Raw genomic sequence first — 18,710 nt, forward strand, 5'->3', positions numbered from 1 at the left:
TATATACTATATATACGGTGTCCATCTGTGTGCTGTATATACTGTATGTGTGCTCTATATACTATATATATACGGTGTCCAACTGTGTGCTGTATATACTGTATGTGTGCTCTATATACTATATATATACGGTGTCCATCTGTGTGCTGTATATACTGTATGTGCTCTATATACTATATATATACGGTGTCCATCTGTGTGCTGTATATACTGTATGTGTGCTCTATATACTATATATATACGGTGTCCAACTGTGTGCTGTATATACTGTATGTGTGCTCTATATACTATATATACGGTGTCCATCTGTGTGCTGTATATACTGTATGTGTGCTCTATATACTATATATATACGGTGTCCAACTGTGTGCTGTATATACTTTATGTGTGCTCTATATACTATATATACGGTGTCCATCTGTGTGCTGTATATACTGTATGTGTGCTCTATATACTGTGTATACTATATATATACGGTGTCCATCTGTGTGCTGTATATACTGTATGTGTGCTCTATATACTGTGTATACTATATATATACGGTGTCCATCTGTGTGCTGTATATACTGTATGTGTGCTCTATATACTATATATACGGTGTCCATCTGTGTGCTGTATATACTGTATGTGTGCTCTATATACTATATATATACGGTGTCCATCTGTGTGCTGTATATACTGTATGTGTGCTCTATATACTATATATATACGGTGTCCATCTGTGTGCTGTATATACTGTATGTGTGCTCTATATACTATATATATACGGTGTCCATCTGTGTGCTGTATATACTGTATGTGTGCTCTATATACTATATATATACGGTGTCCATCTGTGTGCTGTATATACTGTATGTGTGCTCTATATACTATATATATACGGTGTCCATCTGTGTGCTGTATATACTGTATGTGTGCTCTATATGCTATATATATACGGTGTCCATCTGTGTGCTGTATATACTGTATGTGTGCTCTATATGCTATATATATACGGTGTCCATCTGTGTGCTGTATATACTGTATGTGTGCTCTATATGCTATATATATACGGTGTCCATCTGTGTGCTGTATATACTGTATGTGTGCTCTATATGCTATATATATACGGTGTCCATCTGTGTGCTGTATATACTGTATGTGTGCTCTATATGCTATATATATATACGGTGTCCATCTGTGTGCTGTATATACTGTATGTGTGCTCTATATACTATATATATACGGTGTCCAACTGTGTGCTGTATATACTGTATGTGTGCTCTATATACTATATATATACGGTGTCCAACTGTGTGCTGTATATACTGTATGTGTGCTCTATATACTATATATATACGGTGTCCAACTGTGTGCTGTATATACTGTATGTGTGCTCTATATACTATATATATACGGTGTCCATCTGTGTGCTGTATATACTGTATGTGTGCTCTATATACTATATATATACGGTGTCCATCTGTGTGCTGTATATACTGTATGTGTGCTCTATATACTATATATATACGGTGTCCATCTGTGTGCTGTATATACTGTATGTGTGCTCTATATACTATATATACGGTGTCCATCTGTGTGCTGTATATACTGTGTGTGCTCTATATACTATATATACGGTGTCCATCTGTGTGCTGTATATACTGTATGTGTGCTCTATATACTATATATACAGTGTCCATCTGTGTGCTGTATATACTGTATGTGTGCTCTATATACTATATATATATACGGTGTCCATCTGTGTGCTGTATATACTGTATGTGTGCTCTATATACTATATATATACGGTGTCCATCTGTGTGCTGTATATACTGTATGTGTGCTCTATATACTGTGTATACTATATATATACGGTGTCCATCTGTGTGCTGTATATACTGTATGTGTGCTCTATATACTATATATACAGTGTCCATCTGTGTGCTGTATATACTGTATGTGTGCTCTATATACTATGTATATATACGGTGTCCATCTGTGTGCTGTATATACTGTATGTGTGCTCTATATACTATATATATACGGTGTCCATCTGTGTGCTGTATATACTGTATGTGTGCTCTATATACTATATATATATACGGTGTCCATCTGTGTGCTGTATATACTGTATGTGTGCTCTATATACTATATATATATACGGTGTCCATCTGTTTGCTGTATATACTGTATGTGTGCTCTATATACTATATATATACGGTGTCCATCTGTGTGCTGTATATACTGTATGTGTGCTCTATATACTATATATATACGGTGTCCATCTGTGTGCTGTATATACTGTATGTGTGCTATATATACGGTGTCCATCTGTGTGCTGTATATACTGTATGTGTGCTCTATATACTATGTATATATACGGTGTCCATCTGTGTGCTGTATATACTGTATGTGTGCTCTATATACTATATATATATACGGTGCCCATCTGTGTGCTGTATATACTGTATGTGTGCTCTATATACTATATATATATACGGTTTCCATCTGTGTGCTGTATATACTGTATGTGTGCTCTATATACTATATATACGGTGTCCATCTGTGTGCTGTATATACTGTATGTGTGCTCTATATACTGTGTATACTATATATATACGGTGTCCATCTGTGTGCTGTATATACTGTATGTGTGCTCTATATACTATATATACAGTGTCCATCTGTGTGCTGTATATACTGTATGTGTGCTCTATATACTATATATATACGGTGTCCATCTGTGTGCTGTATATACTGTATGTGTGCTCTATATACTATATATATACGGTGTCCGTCTGTGTGCTGTATATACTGTATGTGTGCTCTATATACTATATATATACGGTGTCCATCTGTGTGCTGTATATACTGTATGTGTGCTCTATATACTATATATATACGGTGTCCATCTGTGTGCTGTATATACTGTATGTGTGCTCTATATACTATATATATACGGTGTCCATCTGTGTGCTGTATATACTGTATGTGTGCTCTATATACTATATATATACGGTGTCCATCTGTGTGCTGTATATACTGTATGTGTGCTCTATATACTATATATATACGGTGTCCATCTGTGTGCTGTATATACTGTATGTGTGCTCTATATACTATATATATACGGTGTCCATCTGTGTGCTGTATATACTGTATGTGTGCTATATATACGGTGTCCATCTGTGTGCTGTATATACTGTATGTGTGCTCTATATACTATGTATATATACGGTGTCCATCTGTGTGCTGTATATACTGTATGTGTGCTCTATATACTATATATATACGGTGCCCATCTGTGTGCTGTATATACTGTATGTGTGCTCTATATACTATATATATATATATACGGTGTCCATCTGTGTGCTGTATATACTGTATGTGTGCTCTATATACTATATATACGGTGTCCATCTGTGTGCTGTATATACTGTATGTGTGCTCTATATACTGTGTATACTATATATATACGGTGTCCATCTGTGTGCTGTATATACTGTATGTGTGCTCTATATACTATATATACAGTGTCCATCTGTGTGCTGTATATACTGTATGTGTGCTCTATATACTATATATATACGGTGTCCATCTGTGTGCTGTATATACTGTATGTGTGCTCTATATACTATATATATACGGTGTCCGTCTGTGTGCTGTATATACTGTATGTGTGCTCTATATACTATATATATACGGTGTCCATCTGTGTGCTGTATATACTGTATGTGTGCTCTATATACTATATATATACGGTGTCCATCTGTGTGCTGTATATACTGTATGTGTGCTCTATATACTATATATATACGGTGTCCATCTGTGTGCTGTATATACTGTATGTGTGCTCTATATACTATATATATACGGTGTCCATCTGTGTGCTGTATATACTGTATGTGTGCTCTATATGCTATATATATACGGTGTCCATCTGTGTGCTGTATATACTGTATGTGTGCTCTATATACTGTATATACTATATATATACGGTGTCCATCTGTGTGCTGTATATACTGTATGTGTGCTCTATATACTATATATACGGTGTCCATCTGTGTGCTGTATATACTGTATGTGTGCTCTATATACTATATATATATATACGGTGTCCATCTGTGTGCTGTATATACTGTATGTGTGCTCTATATACTATATATATATACGGTGTCCATCTGTGTGCTGTATATACTGTATGTGTGCTCTATATACTATATATATATACGGTGTCCATCTGTGTGCTGTATATACTGTATGTGTGCTCTATATACTATATATATATACGGTGTCCATCTGTGTGCTGTATATACTGTATGTGTGCTCTATATACTGTATATACTATATATACGGTGTCCATCTGTGTGCTGTATATACTGTATGTGTGCTCTATATACTATATATATACGGTGTCCATCTGTGCTGTATATACTGTATGTGTGCTCTATATATATACGGTGTCCATCTGTGTGCTGTATATACTGTATGTGTGCTCTATATATTATATATATACGGTGTCCATCTGTGTGCTGTATATACTGTATGTGTGCTCTATATACTGTATATACTATATATATACGGTGTCCATCTGTGTGCTGTATATACTGTATGTGTGCTCTATATACTGTGTATACTATATATATACGGTGTCCATCTGTGTGCTGTATATACTGTATGTGTGCTCTATATACTGTGTATACTATATATATACGGTGTCCATCTGTGTGCTGTATATACTGTATGTGTGCTCTATATACTGTGTATACTATATATATACGGTGTCCATCTGTGTGCTGTATATACTGTATGTGTGCTCTATATACTATATATATACGGTGTCCATCTGTGCTGTATATACTGTATGTGTGCTCTATATACTATATATATACGGTGTCCATCTGTGTGCTGTATATACTGTATGTGTGCTCTATATATTATATATATACGGTGTCCATCTGTGTGCTGTATATACTGTATGTGTGCTCTATATACTGTATATACTATATATATACGGTGTCCATCTGTGTGCTGTATATACTGTATGTGTGCTCTATATACTGTGTATACTATATATATACGGTGTCCATCTGTGTGCTGTATATACTGTATGTGTGCTCTATATACTATATATATATACGGTGTCCATCTGTGTGCTGTATATACTGTATGTGTGCTCTATATACTATATATATACGGTGTCCATCTGTGTGCTGTATATACTGTATGTGTGCTCTATATACTATATATATACGGTGTCCAACTGTGTGCTGTATATACTGTATGTGTGCTCTATATACTATATATATACGGTGTCCAACTGTGTGCTGTATATACTGTATGTGTGCTCTATATACTATATATATACGGTGTCCAACTGTGTGCTGTATATACTGTATGTGTGCTCTATATACTATATATATACGGTGTCCATCTGTGTGCTGTATATACTGTATGTGTGCTCTATATACTATATATATACGGTGTCCATTTGTGTGCTGTATATACTGTATGTGTGCTCTATATACTATATATACGGTGTCCATCTGTGTGCTGTATATACTGTATGTGTGCTCTATATACTATATATACGGTGTCCATCTGTGTGCTGTATATACTGTATGTGTGCTCTATATACTATATATACAGTGTCCATCTGTGTGCTGTATATACTGTATGTGTGCTCTATATACTATATATACAGTGTCCATCTGTGTGCTGTATATACTGTATGTGTGCTCTATATACTATATATATACGGTGTCCATCTGTGTGCTGTATATACTGTATGTGTGCTCTATATACTATATATACGGTGTCCATCTGTGTGCTGTATATACTGTATGTGTGCTCTATATACTATATATACGGTGTCCATCTGTGTGCTGTATATACTGTATGTGTGCTCTATATACTGTGTATACTATATATACGGTGTCCATCTGTGTGCTGTATATACTGTATGTGTGCTCTATATACTATATATACAGTGTCCATCTGTGTGCTGTATATACTGTATGTGTGCTCTATATGCTATATATATACGGTGTCCATCTGTGTGCTGTATATACTGTATGTGTGCTCTATATGCTATATATATACGGTGTCCATCTGTGTGCTGTATATACTGTATGTGTGCTCTATATGCTATATATATACGGTGTCCATCTGTGTGCTGTATATACTGTATGTGTGCTCTATATGCTATATATATATACGGTGTCCATCTGTGTGCTGTATATACTGTATGTGTGCTCTATATACTATATATATACGGTGTCCAACTGTGTGCTGTATATACTGTATGTGTGCTCTATATACTATATATATACGGTGTCCAACTGTGTGCTGTATATACTGTATGTGTGCTCTATATACTATATATATACGGTGTCCAACTGTGTGCTGTATATACTGTATGTGTGCTCTATATACTATATATACGGTGTCCATCTGTGTGCTGTATATACTGTATGTGTGCTCTATATACTATATATACGGTGTCCATCTGTGTGCTGTATATACTGTATGTGTGCTCTATATACTATATATATACGGTGTCCAACTGTGTGCTGTATATACTGTATGTGTGCTCTATATACTATATATATACGGTGTCCATCTGTGTGCTGTATATACTGTATGTGTGCTCTATATACTATATATATACGGTGTCCATCTGTGTGCTGTATATACTGTATGTGTGCTCTATATACTATATATATACGGTGTCCATCTGTGTGCTGTATATACTGTATGTGTGCTCTATATACTATATATACGGTGTCCATCTGTGTGCTGTATATACTGTGTGTGCTCTATATACTATATATACGGTGTCCATCTGTGTGCTGTATATACTGTATGTGTGCTCTATATACTATATATACAGTGTCCATCTGTGTGCTGTATATACTGTATGTGTGCTCTATATACTATATATATATACGGTGTCCATCTGTGTGCTGTATATACTGTATGTGTGCTCTATATACTATATATATACGGTGTCCATCTGTGTGCTGTATATACTGTATGTGTGCTCTATATACTATATATACAGTGTCCATCTGTGTGCTGTATATACTGTATGTGTGCTCTATATACTATGTATATATACGGTGTCCATCTGTGTGCTGTATATACTGTATGTGTGCTCTATATACTATATATATACGGTGTCCATCTGTGTGCTGTATATACTGTATGTGTGCTCTATATACTATATATATATACGGTGTCCATCTGTGTGCTGTATATACTGTATGTGTGCTCTATATACTATATATATATACGGTGTCCATCTGTGTGCTGTATATACTGTATGTGTGCTCTATATACTATATATATACGGTGTCCATCTGTGTGCTGTATATACTGTATGTGTGCTCTATATACTATATATATACGGTGTCCATCTGTGTGCTGTATATACTGTATGTGTGCTATATATACGGTGTCCATCTGTGTGCTGTATATACTGTATGTGTGCTCTATATACTATGTATATATACGGTGTCCATCTGTGTGCTGTATATACTGTATGTGTGCTCTATATACTATATATATACGGTGTCCATCTGTGTGCTGTATATACTGTATGTGTGCTCTATATACTATATATATATATATACGGTGTCCATCTGTGTGCTGTATATACTGTATGTGTGCTCTATATACTATATATACGGTGTCCATCTGTGTGCTGTATATACTGTATGTGTGCTCTATATACTGTGTATACTATATATATACGGTGTCCATCTGTGTGCTGTATATACTGTATGTGTGCTCTATATACTATATATACAGTGTCCATCTGTGTGCTGTATATACTGTATGTGTGCTCTATATACTATATATATACGGTGTCCATCTGTGTGCTGTATATACTGTATGTGTGCTCTATATACTATATATATACGGTGTCCATCTGTGTGCTGTATATACTGTATGTGTGCTCTATATACTATATATATACGGTGTCCATCTGTGTGCTGTATATACTGTATGTGTGCTCTATATACTATATATATACGGTGTCCATCTGTGTGCTGTATATACTGTATGTGTGCTCTATATACTATATATATACGGTGTCCATCTGTGTGCTGTATATACTGTATGTGTGCTCTATATGCTATATATATACGGTGTCCATCTGTGTGCTGTATATACTGTATGTGTGCTCTATATACTGTATATACTATATATATACGGTGTCCATCTGTGTGCTGTATATACTGTATGTGTGCTCTATATACTATATATACGGTGTCCATCTGTGTGCTGTATATACTGTATGTGTGCTCTATATACTATATATATATATATACGGTGTCCATCTGTGTGCTGTATATACTGTATGTGTGCTCTATATACTATATATATATATACGGTGTCCATCTGTGTGCTGTATATACTGTATGTGTGCTCTATATACTATATATATATATACGGTGTCCATCTGTGTGCTGTATATACTGTATGTGTGCTCTATATACTATATATATATACGGTGTCCATCTGTGTGCTGTATATACTGTATGTGTGCTCTATATACTATATATATATATACGGTGTCCATCTGTGTGCTGTATATACTGTATGTGTGCTCTATATACTGTATATACTATATATATAATGTGTCCATCTGTGTGCTGTATATACTGTATGTGTGCTCTATATACTATATATATACGGTGTCCATCTGTGCTGTATATACTGTATGTGTGCTCTATATATATACGGTGTCCATCTGTGTGCTGTATATACTGTATGTGTGCTCTATATATTATATATATACGGTGTCCATCTGTGTGCTGTATATACTGTATGTGTGCTCTATATACTGTATATACTATATATATACGGTGTCCATCTGTGTGCTGTATATACTGTATGTGTGCTCTATATACTGTGTATACTATATATATACGGTGTCCATCTGTGTGCTGTATATACTGTATGTGTGCTCTATATACTGTGTATACTATATATATACGGTGTCCATCTGTGTGCTGTATATACTGTATGTGTGCTCTATATACTGTGTATACTATATATATACGGTGTCCATCTGTGTGCTGTATATACTGTATGTGTGCTCTATATACTATATATATACGGTGTCCATCTGTGCTGTATATACTGTATGTGTGCTCTATATACTATATATATACGGTGTCCATCTGTGTGCTGTATATACTGTATGTGTGCTCTATATATTATATATATACGGTGTCCATCTGTGTGCTGTATATACTGTATGTGTGCTCTATATACTGTATATACTATATATATACGGTGTCCATCTGTGTGCTGTATATACTGTATGTGTGCTCTATATACTGTGTATACTATATATATACGGTGTCCATCTGTGTGCTGTATATACTGTATGTGTGCTCTATATACTATATATATACGGTGTCCATCTGTGTGCTGTATATACTGTATGTGTGCTCTATATACTATATATATACGGTGTCCATCTGTGTGCTGTATATACTGTATGTGTGCTCTATATACTATATATATACGGTGTCCAACTGTGTGCTGTATATACTGTATGTGTGCTCTATATACTATATATATACGGTGTCCAACTGTGTGCTGTATATACTGTATGTGTGCTCTATATACTATATATATACGGTGTCCAACTGTGTGCTGTATATACTGTATGTGTGCTCTATATACTATATATATACGGTGTCCATCTGTGTGCTGTATATACTGTATGTGTGCTCTATATACTATATATATACGGTGTCCATTTGTGTGCTGTATATACTGTATGTGTGCTCTATATACTATATATACGGTGTCCATCTGTGTGCTGTATATACTGTATGTGTGCTCTATATACTATATATACGGTGTCCATCTGTGTGCTGTATATACTGTATGTGTGCTCTATATACTATATATACAGTGTCCATCTGTGTGCTGTATATACTGTATGTGTGCTCTATATACTATATATACAGTGTCCATCTGTGTGCTGTATATACTGTATGTGTGCTCTATATACTATATATATACGGTGTCCATCTGTGTGCTGTATATACTGTATGTGTGCTCTATATACTATATATACGGTGTCCATCTGTGTGCTGTATATACTGTATGTGTGCTCTATATACTATATATACGGTGTCCATCTGTGTGCTGTATATACTGTATGTGTGCTCTATATACTGTGTATACTATATATACGGTGTCCATCTGTGTGCTGTATATACTGTATGTGTGCTCTATATACTATATATACAGTGTCCATCTGTGTGCTGTATATACTGTATGTGTGCTCTATATACTATGTATATATACGGTGTCCATCTGTGTGCTGTATATACTGTATGTGTGCTCTATATACTATATATATACTGTGTCCATCTGTGTGCTGTATATACTGTATGTGTGCTCTATATACTATATATATATACGGTGTCCATCTGTGTGCTGTATATACTGTATGTGTGCTCTATATACTATATATATACGGTGTCCAACTGTGTGCTGTATATACTGTATGTGTGCTCTATATACTATATATATACGGTGTCCATCTGTGTGCTGTATATACTGTATGTGTGCTCTATATACTATATATATACGGTGTCCATTTGTGTGCTGTATATACTGTATGTGTGCTCTATATACTATATATACGGTGTCCATCTGTGTGCTGTATATACTGTATGTGTGCTCTATATACTATATATACGGTGTCCATCTGTGTGCTGTATATACTGTATGTGTGCTCTATATACTATATATACAGTGTCCATCTGTGTGCTGTATATACTGTATGTGTGCTCTATATACTATATATACAGTGTCCATCTGTGTGCTGTATATACTGTATGTGTGCTCTATATACTATATATATACGGTGTCCATCTGTGTGCTGTATATACTGTATGTGTGCTCTATATACTATATATACGGTGTCCATCTGTGTGCTGTATATACTGTATGTGTGCTCTATATACTATATATACGGTGTCCATCTGTGTGCTGTATATACTGTATGTGTGCTCTATATACTGTGTATACTATATATACGGTGTCCATCTGTGTGCTGTATATACTGTATGTGTGCTCTATATACTATATATACAGTGTCCATCTGTGTGCTGTATATACTGTATGTGTGCTCTATATACTATGTATATATACGGTGTCCATCTGTGTGCTGTATATACTGTATGTGTGCTCTATATACTATATATATACTGTGTCCATCTGTGTGCTGTATATACTGTATGTGTGCTCTATATACTATATATATATACGGTGTCCATCTGTGTGCTGTATATACTGTATGTGTGCTCTATATACTGTATATACTATATATATATACATACATACACACAACATACACACACACACACACACACACACACACACACACATACACGGTGTCCATCTGTGTGCTGTATATACTGTATGTGTGCTCTATATACTATATATATATATATACGGTGTCCAACTGTGTGCTGTATATACTGTATGTGTGCTCTATATACTATATATATATACGGTGTCCATCTGTGTGCTGTATATACTGTATGTGTGCTCTATATACTATATATATATATACGGTGTCCATCTGTGTGCTGTATATACTGTATGTGTGCTCTATATACTATATATATACGGTGTCCATCTGTGTGCTGTATATACTGTATGTGTGCACTATATATATACGGTGTCCAACTGTGTGCTGTATATACTGTATGTGTGCTCTATATACTATATATATACGGTGTCCAACTGTGTGCTGTATATACTGTATGTGTGCTCTATATACTATATATACGGTGTCCATCTGTGTGCTGTATATACTGTATGTGTGCTCTATATACTGTGTATACTATATATATACGGTGTCCATCTGTGTGCTGTATATACTGTATGTGTGCTCTATATACTATATATACAGTGTCCATCTGTGTGCTGTATATACTGTATGTGTGCTCTATATACTATATATATACGGTGTCCATCTGTGTGCTGTATATACTGTATGTGTGCTCTATATACTATATATATACGGTGTCCATCTGTGTGCTGTATATACTGTATGTGTGCTCTATATACTATATATATACGGTGTCCAACTGTGTGCTGTATATACTGTATGTGTGCTCTATATACTATATATATACGGTGTCCATCTGTGTGCTGTATATACTGTATGTGTGCTCTATATACTATATATATACGGTGTCCATCTGTGTGCTGTATATACTGTATGTGTGCTCTATATACTATATATACGGTGTCCATCTGTGTGCTGTATATACTGTATGTGTGCTCTATATACTATATATATACGGTGTCCATCTGTGTGCTGTATATACTGTATGTGTGCTCTATATACTATATATACGGTGTCCATCTGTGTGCTGTATATACTGTATGTGTGCTCTATATACTATATATACAGTGTCCATCTGTGTGCTGTATATACTGTATGTGTGCTCTATATACTATATTATATCTCCATGCAATGCTCTGCAGCCTATCAATTTCTGGTATATATTTTTCACTGCTTGTGTGATCTGTCCTGAAAACTGCATTATATCTCCATGCAATGCTCTGCAGCCTATCAATTTCTGGTATATATTTTTCACTGCTTGTGTGATCTGTCCTGAAAACTGCATTATATCTCCATGCAATGCTCTGCAGCCTATCAATTTCTGGTATATATTTTTTCACTCCTCTAGCTTTTTTATTCCATGATACTTAAAGGTCATCACACTTACTTTAAGAGTTTATGATCCATGCCGAGTTTACTAGTCTGTTTTTTTTTTTTTTTTTCCCCTGCACTTTATGGTCTCCTGTTGTCTTTTAAGCTAGTGATTGATTGTTAATGAGTTAAATCTGTGCAGATCTAAGCAGATACGTCCCTATATATTGAGACTTAGTTAAGGGGAGGCATTTATGCATATAGCATTTATGCATACTTTATCGAAGTGCCATAATTTAGCAAAGTGCCCTGGCAGTTAGAAAATGGCAGTTGGACAGGGCAGGAGACAGGTAAGACATGCAAGACAAACCAACAAACTTGCTTCCAGGTCATCTTTTTGGCAAACAGTATTCACCATTTGTATCTGTGCCATTTATACTCTGGTTGCTACAATCATCCACATTCACCGTTCACCCACAAATGCGGCACACTTCATCCATATTAATCCCTCACTCCTCTCTTCTCCTATGTACAGTTGTCATGCTCTCTTCACAATGTCATACCACGCAGATCCATTCATTCCCACCATACAACGCAGGAAACGCTCTCACAAATCACTCAATCATCTACTCACTCTCTGTATCTTCCTTCTATTAGTCGCAGGTGATATTTCTCCCAACCCAGGACCCTCCAGTAATAATAACACTAACTCTTTCCCTGTTACATTCAGAAACCCTGCTAATCTCATTAATATTCCCTGCATATCTTCTGTCTCATTCAACTGTGCCCTTTGGAATGCACGCTCAGCTTGTAATAAACTCTCTTACATCCATGACTTTTTCCTCTCTAATTCCCTCAACCTTCTGGCTCTCACTGAAACCTGGATCCAGCAGTCGGACACCACCGCCGCTGCAGCTCTCTCCTATGGTGGCCTACATTTCTCTCATACCCCGCGACCTGACAACAGATCAGGTGGAGGTGTTGGTCTGCTTCTTTCAACAAAATGTACTTTTCAGGTTATCCCCCCTGTACCCTCCCTTATCTTCCCGTCCTTTGAGGCCCACACAGTCAGACTCTACCGGCCCTTCTCCCTGCGAGTGGCGGTTGTCTATCGCCCCCCAGGTCCCCCCCGTCAATTCCTGGATCACTTTGCTGCCTGGCTTACAAATTTTCTATCCTGCGACATCCCCACGATAATCATGGGAGACTTTAACATCCCAATTGGCGATCCTCTTTCCCCATCTGCCACGCATCTTTTATCATTAACCTCCTCCTTCGGCCTTTCACAGCTTGCTAATTCTCCTACACATGAGGACGGGAACACATTGGACCTGATCTTCTCCCGGCTTTGCTCAGTACATGACTTTACTAACTCTCCCCTTCCACTCTCTGACCATAATCTTCTTTCATTCTCTGTCAAGAACTGTGACTCTACTCAAGACACTCCCACCGTCCACACTTATAGAAATTTACGCGCCATTAACACCCAGAAATTTATAAAAAGGTTGCAATCATCATTGGCCCCAATCTCCTCCCTCTCATGTCCCGAATCTGCATTGAAGCATTATAACAAAATAATGTTATGCGCCCTGGATGAAGCCGCACCTCCTACACAAAGAACAATTCGGCATAGACGGCGACAACCCTGGCACACGCCTCAAACACGTCTTCTCCAGAGGTACTCCAGGTGCGCTGAACGGCTGTGGAGAAAATCAAATCTGCCCGAAGATTTCCTCCACTATAAATTTATGCTGAAAACGTATAACTCTGCCCTTCACCTCTCCAAACAAACCTACTTTAACAACCTCATCATCTCACTTTCCAATAATCCTAAACGACTCTTTGACACGTTTCATTCTCTCCTCAATCAAACAGCACAGGCCCCGACCACCGACCTCAGCGCTGACGATCTGGCTAACTATTTCAAAGAAAAAATTGACCATATCCGACAGGAAATTTTCTCCCAATCCCCAAATGTTATGCATGCTCCCCCCCGCCACATTGTATCTTGCTCATTTTCTGACTTCGAACCAGTCACGGAAGATGAAGTGATCAGGCTCCTTGCATCTTCTCACCCTACCACCTGCACCAGCGACCCTATTCCCTCACATCTCCTTCAGTCCCTTGCTCCAGCTGTCACCTCTCACCTAACTAAAATTTTCAACCTTTCCCTCTCATCTGGTATCTTTCCCTCTTCTTTTAAACACGCCAGCATACAACCATTACTTAAAAAACCATCCCTCGACCAGAACTGCACGGCCAACTACAGACCTGTTTCCAATCTTCCCTTTATCTCTAAACTCCTGGAACGCCTGGTCCACTCCCGTCTAATCCGCTATCTCTCAGACAACTCTCTTCTTGACCCTTTACAATCTGGTTTCCGCTCTTTACATTCTACTGAAACTGCCCTCACTAAAGTCTCTAATGATCTACTAACAGCTAAATCTAATGGTCACTACTCCCTGCTGATTCTCCTGGATCTCTCTGCAGCATTTGACACTGTGGATCACCAGCTCCTCCTCACTATGCTCCGCACTATTGGCCTCAAGGACACGGTTCTCTCCTGGTTCTCCTCTTATCTCTCTGACCGCTCCTTCTCTGTGTCTTTTGCCGGCTCCTTCTCCTCCCTACTTCCTCTTACTGTCGGGGTTCCTCAAGGATCAGTCCTAGGCCCCCTTCTTTTCTCCTTATACACCGCTCCTATTGGACAAACAATCAGTAGATTCGGTTTTCAGTACCATCTCTATGCTGATGACACCCAATTATACACCTCTGCTCCGGACATCACCCCTGCATTACTACAAAAGACCAGTGATTGTCTTTCTGCTGTGTCTAACATTATGTCCTCCCTCTACCTAAAACTGAATCTGTCAAAAACTGAACTACTCGTCTTTCCTCCCTCCATTAATCTACCTGTGCCCGATATTGCCATCTCCGTTTGTGGCTCAACCATTACTCCCCAGCAACAAGCCCGCTGTCTTGGGGTCATTTTTGATTCAGATCTTTCTTTCACTCCTCACATCAAATCACTCACTCGTTCATGTCATCTACACCTCAAAAACATCTCAAGAATCAGGACTTTTCTCACCTTTGACTCGGCAAAAACTCTTACTGTCGCTCTTATTCATTCTCGTCTTGACTATTGCAACGCTCTACTAATCGGTCTCCCTCTTACTAAACTCTCCCCTCTCCAATCCGTCCTGAACGCAGCAGCCAGGATCATATTCCTCGCCAACCGCTACTCAGATGCCTCTTCCCTGTGCCAGTCATTGCATTGGTTGCCCATCCAATATAGAGTTCGTTTTAAACTTATCACGCTTACCCACAAAGCGCTCCATGCTTCAGTACCCCCCTACATCTCCTCCCTTGTCTCAGTCTACCACCCTACACGTGCCCTCCGTTCTGCAAATGACTTGAAACTAAAATCCTCCATAATCCGAACTTCCCACTCCCGTCTCCAAGATTTCTCGCGTGCTGCGCCAATTCTCTGGAATGCACTACCCAGGACAGTTCGATTAATTCCCAATACCCACAGTTTCAAGCGAACCCTAAAAACACATTTCTTTAGACTGGCGTATCACCTAAACACACTCTGTCCATCCCAGCTTTCCCCCATATTAAAATCTTCTTCAACTTCGGGTTCAAACCAACCATGCACATAAAAGCCTCTGTCAGGACTGCACACATACTGGCTGGCGACCAGTCCATGTATTATTATTTATCCTATTCAGTATATCAAGGCTGCATTATACAATATATGTACTTTTTACCTTTTGTGTCTCCCCCACTTCCTCATAGACTGTAAGCTTGCGAGCAGGGCCCTCACTCCGTTCGATATGAGATATGCTTATTCTGTATTGTCTGTATAAGTCCCCCCTAAAATTTGTAAAGTGCTGCGGAATATGTTGGCGCTATAAAAATAAACTATTATTATTATTATATTATTATATATACAGTGTCCATCTGTGTGCTGTATATACTGTATGTGTGCTCTATATACTATATATATATACGGTGTCCATCTGTGCTGTATATACTGTATGTGTGCTCTATATATATACGGTGTCCATCTGTGTGTTGTATATACTGTATGTGTGCTCTATATATTATATATATACGGTGTCCATCTGTGTGCTGTATATACTGTATGTGTGCTCTATATACTGTATATACTATATATATACGGTGTCCATCTGTGTGCTGTATATACTGTATGTGTGCTCTATATACTGTGTATACTATATATACGGTGTCCATCTGTGTGCTGTATATACTGTATGTGTGCTCTATATACTGTGTATACTATATATATACGGTGTCCATCTGTGTGCTGTATATACTGTATGTGTGCTCTATATACTGTGTATACTATATATATACGGTGTCCATCTGTGTGCTGTATATACTGTATGTGTGCTCTATATACTATATATATACGGTGTCCATCTGTGCTGTATATACTGTATGTGTGCTCTATATACTATATATATACGGTGTCCATCTGTGTGCTGTATATACTGTATGTGTGCTCTATATATTATATATATACGGTGTCCATCTGTGTGCTGTATATACTGTATGTGTGCTCTATATACTGTATATACTATATATATACGGTGTCCATCTGTGTGCTGTATATACTGTATGTGTGCTCTATATACTGTGTATACTATATATATACGGTGTCCATCTGTGTGCTGTATATACTGTATGTGTGCTCTATATACTATATATATACGGTGTCCATCTGTGTGCTGTATATACTGTATGTGTGCTCTATATACTATATATATACGGTGTCCATCTGTGTGCTGTATATACTGTATGTGTGCTCTATATACTATATATATACGGTGTCCAACTGTGTGCTGTATATACTGTATGTGTGCTCTATATACTATATATATACGGTGTCCAACTGTGTGCTGTATATACTGTATGTGTGCTCTATATACTATATATATACGGTGTCCATCTGTGTGCTGTATATACTGTATGTGTGCTCTATATACTATATATATACGGTGTCCATTTGTGTGCTGTATATACTGTATGTGTGCTCTATATACTATATATACGGTGTCCATCTGTGTGCTGTATATACTGTATGTGTGCTCTATATACTATATATATATACGGTGTCCATCTGTGTGCTGTATATACTGTATGTGTGCTCTATATACTATATATACGGTGTCCATCTGTGTGCTGTATATACTGTATGTGTGCTCTATATACTATATATACAGTGTCCATCTGTGTGCTGTATATACTGTATGTGTGCTCTATATACTATATATACAGTGTCCATCTGTGTGCTGTATATACTGTATGTGTGCTCTATATACTATATATATACGGTGTCCATCTGTGTGCTGTATATACTGTATGTGTGCTCTATATACTATATATACGGTGTCCATCTGTGTGCTGTATATACTGTATGTGTGCTCTATATACTATATATACGGTGTCCATCTGTGTGCTGTATATACTGTATGTGTGCTCTATATACTGTGTATACTATATATACGGTGTCCATCTGTGTGCTGTATATACTGTATGTGTGCTCTATATACTATATATACAGTGTCCATCTGTGTGCTGTATATACTGTATGTGTGCTCTATATACTATGTATATATACGGTGTCCATCTGTGTGCTGTATATACTGTATGTGTGCTCTATATACTATATATATACGGTGTCCATCTGTGTGCTGTATATACTGTATGTGTGCTCTATATACTATATATATATATATATATACGGTGTCCATCTGTGTGCTGTATATACTGTATGTGTGCTCTATATACTATATATATACGGTGTCCATCTGTGTGCTGTATATACTGTATGTGTGCTCTATATACTATATATATATATACGGTGTCCATCTGTGTGCTGTATATACTGTATGTGTGCTCTATATACTATATATATACGGTGTCCATCTGTGTGCTGTATATACTGTATGTGTGCTCTATATACTATATATATACGGTGTCCATCTGTGTGCTGTAT

This window comes from Phyllobates terribilis, unplaced genomic scaffold (assembly GCF_046119375.1).
Source record: "Phyllobates terribilis strain yellow unplaced genomic scaffold, ASM4611937v1 Scaffold_7__3_contigs__length_470593459, whole genome shotgun sequence".
In the NCBI taxonomy this organism is placed as follows: Eukaryota; Metazoa; Chordata; class Amphibia; order Anura; family Dendrobatidae; genus Phyllobates; species Phyllobates terribilis.